Below are 5,000 nucleotides of genomic sequence, written 5' to 3'. Positions count from 1 at the left end.
CTAACCACCCCCTAACTTATCTTGGGGGGGGAAGGGGGTGAGGAGGAGGAAAGGACTTTGGGGAGACCCCCGCACCCCGTCTCTTCCACACCCGGCCGGGAAGGGGATCGCGGTAGTTTCTCCAACGGCGAGGAAGAAAGGAAGGAACGAAAAGACAAAAAAAAGTGGGAGGGGAAAGGAGTTGGGACGCTCACCTCTAACCACCCCCTAACTTATCCTGGGGGGTGAGGGGGGTGAGGAGGAGGAAAGGACTTTGGGGGAGACCCCCGCACCCCGTCTCTTCCACACCCGGCCGGGAAAGGGGGGATCGTGCGAGGAAGAAAGGAAGGAACGAAAACCCCAAAAAAAGGTGGGAGGGGAAAGGAGTTGGGACGCTCACCTCCAACCACCCCCTAACTTATCCTGGGGGTGAGGAGGAGGAAAAGGACTTTGGGGGAGACCCCCCGCACCCTGTCTCTTCCACACCCGGCCGGGAAAGAGGGGAGGGGGTCGCGCTAGTTTCTCCAACGGCGAGGAAGAAAGGAAGGAACGAAAACCAAAAAGAAAAATGGTGGGAGGGGAAAGGAGTTGGGACGCTCACCTCCAACCACCCCTAACTTATCTTGGGGGGAGGGGCGGGTGTTTGGAGGAAGAGGAGTGGGGAGGTTGAGGGGTGGGGTGTCCCCACACACACACACCCCCTCCGAGACAAAGGACTTCCCGGGTCTTCCTGCTCGCTTTTGCAAACCTTTTCGAAACGGCAGAGCGCGCGGGAGCGCTCGGACAAAAGGAGCCTGGAGGGAGTTTGGGATCAGGGCCCCTCCCCTCCCCTTCTTTCCTCCTTTCTCCTCCCTACACACACACACACCCGGGGTGGGTTAGAGGAAGTGGGGAGCTTCCACACACACACACACACCCGCCTCCGCCCTCTCCCTCCCCGAAGTAGATCCGGGGTGAGGGTTCTCGCCTCCCCGAAAGTTTCGCCCAAAAAAAAAAAAATGGGAGAGGAGGAGGAGGAGGGGAAAAGTAGGGGCGGGGGGGCCCCTCCTCCAGCCCCCACCGAGAGGGGGAGGGGACCCTCCAAGGCCACCCCCTCCCCCAAAAATCCTTGCCCCGCCCCCCCGCCCCTCCCCTTTCCGCGGGCGCGCGCTCTCTCTCTCTTTTCTTGTCTTTTCTTGAAGCTTCGAAAGCCCCTCGAAACGCCCGGAGAGAAGCGAGGGGACAAGGAGAAGTTCACCCTTTTTTTTTTTTTTCAAACTCCCAAAGGAACGAACCAAGGAAGGAAGGAAGGGAGGGGGGATTTCTGCTGACCGAGGAAACCCCCTCCCTCCCCCAAAGGACTCCCCAAAGGACTCCCCTCCCCTTTCTTAGCCCCCCAAAAAAAGGCACGGACGCTTCCCCCTCCCCTTCGGTTTGCAAGCCAAGAAAGGGGGTGGCTTTTTAAACCCCCCAATGGGGACGAGTTCATTCCCCACAGCTGTCAGAAAGGGCCCCCCTCCATCTCCTCCTCCTCGGCTGAGAGGACAGGGCGCCCCCTGTCGGGGCTCAGAAGAAGGAGGGGCTCAGCTCGGGTGGGAAGGGGGTCGTGGGGGGAAGTCCCCGTGAGAGTTTTTTTTGGGGGGACAGGGGAGGTGGGAGAGAGGGGGGGTCCCCATCTGGGGACACACACACACAGAGACACGCACCCCTAAGCCTAAACTGGGGTTGGAAGGGGGCCTTGGAGGTCATCTAGTCCAACCCCCTGCTCGGAATAACAGGGGTTGGAAGGGGGCCTTGGGGGTCATCTAGTCAACCCCTGCTCAGAATAACAGAGGTTGGAAGGGGGCCTTGGGGGTCATCTAGTCCAACCCCCTGCTCGGAATAACAGAATAACAGGGGTTGGAAGGGACCTTGGAGGTCATCTAGACCAACCCCCGGCTTGGAATAACAGGGCTTGGAAGGGACTTTGGAGGTCATCTAGTCCAACCCCCTGCCCGGAATAACAGAATAACAGGAGTTGGAAGGGACCTTGGAGGTCATCTAGACCAACCCCCCGGCTTGGAATAACAGGGCTTGGAAGGGACTTCGGAGGTCATCTAGTCCAACCCCCTGCCCAGAATAACAGAATAACAGGAGTTGGAAGGGACCTTGGATGTCATCTAGACCAACCCCTTGCTTGGGATAACAGGGCTTGGAAGGGACTTCGGAGGTCATCTAGTGCAACCCCCTTGCTTAGAATAACGGGTTGGAAGGGGCCTTGGAGGTCATCTAGACCAACCCCCCCTGCTTGGAATAACAGGGGTTGGAAGGGACTTCAGAGGTCATCTAGATCAACCCCTGCTCGGAATAACAGGAGTTGGAAGGAACCTTGGAGGTCATCTAGTCCAACCCCCCTGCTTAGAATAACAGCAGTTGGAAGGGACCTTGGAGGTCATCTAGACCAACCCTGCCCAGAATAACAAAACAGAATAACAGGAGTTGGAAGTGACTTCAGAGGTCATCTAGACCAACCCTCCCTGCTTAGGAATAACAGGGGTTGGAAGGGACCTTGGAGGTCATCTAAACCAACCCCTGCTCGGAATAACAGAATAACAGGGGTTGGAAGGGACCTTGGAGGTCATCTAGACCAACCCCCTGCTTAGAATAACAGGAATTGGAAGGGACCTTGGAGGTCATCTAGACCAACCCCCTGCTTAGAATAACAGGAATTGGAAGGGACCTTGGAGGTCATCTAGACCAAACCCCCTGCTTAGAATAACAGCAGTTGGAAGGGACCTTGGAGGTCATCTAGACCAACCCTCCTGCTTAGAATAACAGGGGTTGGAAGGGACCTTGAGGTCATCTAGACCAACCCCCTTGCTTGGGATAACAGGGCTTGGAAGGACCTTGGAGGTCATCTAAACCAACCCCCTGCTTGAAATAACAGAATAACAGGAGTTGGAAGGGCCCTTGGAGGTCATCTAGTCCAACCCCCTGCTCAGAATAGCAGAATAACAGGGGTTGGAAGGGACCTTGGAGGTCATCTAGTCCAACCCCCCCGCTCGGAATAACAGAATAACGGGTTGGAAGGGACCTTGGAGGTCATCTAGCGCGTATGCTCCGGGGGAGGGGGACTGGGGGTGGGGGAAGCGGGTCGAGAGAACGTCAAGAAGCCCATCCCGCTGGCCCGCATCTCTTTTTTGGGCGGGGCAGGGAAAACGGGGTTAAAAAAATAAATAAATAAAACCTGCTTGATTTCATTCCGACGACTCCGGGGCGGGGGGGAAAACTGCCCCACGGAGGACCCCGCCACCAGCCTTCCGGGCCGTGGGAAGCACCCACGGACCCGGGGGTGGGTGGGAGAGGAAGAATGCCACCCCTCCCTCCCTCCCTTTAAGCGTCTAGGGGGCTGGGGGCTTTGTTTCACTTGGGCAGCGCCCGCGTTCCCACGACACGCTAAACCCGCGAGTTGGATTCAAGACGCGTGCGTCTCCCTGAGCGCCCACGCCGGGGTTTTTATGTCCACCGGGAGGGGAGGGGCCCTGGCTAAGGGGTGGGAGGGTTGGCCGTGAGAATCCGGCCTGGGGGAGGGAGGGAGGGAGGGGGAGGGCGAGCGGGGCTGACCTGGGCGAGGCTGAGTTCTCACGGCTTCCTGCCTGGCTCCGGCCGTCCTGGGGAAGCCGCCCGGCCCTTTTCCGCCCCGGGCGAGGAGAGCCGGAAAAAGCTGCCCGGGTGGGCAAAGGGAGCTACATCATCAGAATAAACAGGAGTGGGGAGGGGGGGTTACCTGGGAGGTCATCTAGTCTGACCCCCTGCTCGGAATAACAGAATAACAGGGGTTGGAAGGGGCCTTGGAGGTCATCTAGTCCAACCCCTGGCTCAGAATAACAGGGGTTGGAAGGGAGCTTGGAGGTCATCTAGTCCAACCCCTGGCTCAGAATAACAGGAGTTGGAAGGGAGCTTGGAGGTCATCTAGACCAACCCCCTGCCCACAATAAAAGAATAACAGGGGTTGGAAGGGACCTTGGAGGTCATCTAGTCCGACCCCTTCTTGGAATAGCAGAATAACAGGGGTTGGAAGGGACCTTGGAGGTCATCTAGTCCAACCCCCTGCCCAGAATAACAGTAGTTAGAAGGGACCTTGGAGGTCATCTAGTCCAACCCCCTGCTCAGAGTAACAGAATAACAGGGGTTGGAAGGGACCTTGGACGTCATCTAGTCCAACCCCCTTCTCAGAATAACAGGAGTTGGAAGGGACCTTGGAGGTCATCTAGTCCAACCCCATGCTCAGAATAACAGTGGTTAGAAGGGACCTTGGAGGTCATCTAGTCCGACCCCCTTCTTGGAATAACAGAATAACAGGGGTTGGAAGGGAACTTGGAGGTCATCTAGTCCAACCCCTGCCCAGAATAACAGAATAGCAGGAATTGGAAGGGACCTTGAGGTCATCTAGTCCAACCCTGGCTCAGAATAACAGGAGTTGGAAGGGACCTTGGAGGTCATCTAGTCCGACCCTGCTCGGAATAACAGGGGTTGGAAGGGACCTTGGAGGTCATCTAGTCCGACCCCCTTCTTGGAATAGCAGAATAACAGGGGTTGGAAGGGACCTTGGAGGTCATCTAGTCCAACCCCATGCTCAGAATAACAGGGGTTAGAAGGTACCTTGGCGGTCATCTAGTCTGACCCCCTTCTTGGAATAGCAGAATAACAGGGGTTGGAAGGGACCTTGGACGTCATCTAGTCCAACCCCCTGCTCAGAGTAACAGAATAACAGGGGTTGGAAGGGGTCTTGGAGGTCATCTAGTCCAACCCCCTTCTCAGAATAACAGGAGTTGGAAGGGACCTTGGAGGTCATCTAGTCCAACCCCCTGCCCAGCATAACAGAATAACACGGGTCGGAAGGCACCTTGGAGGTCATTTAGTCCAACCCCCTTTTTTTGCTTTTTTTTCCCCCTCTCTTTTTTTCTCTCTTTCTTTACTCTCATTTGCGTATGTGTTGTTGGTTGGTTTTAATTGTACAATTAATCAAATTTATTTCCAAAAAAAAAAAAAGAAGAATAACA

This window comes from Notechis scutatus, chromosome Z (assembly GCF_049901735.1).
Source record: "Notechis scutatus isolate UNSWTSFEM ecotype Mainland chromosome Z, rNotScu1.2, whole genome shotgun sequence".
Taxonomy (NCBI): Eukaryota; Metazoa; Chordata; class Lepidosauria; order Squamata; family Elapidae; genus Notechis; species Notechis scutatus.
The sequence above is the reverse complement of the archived record's forward strand: the minus strand, read 5'-3'. Positions refer to the sequence as shown.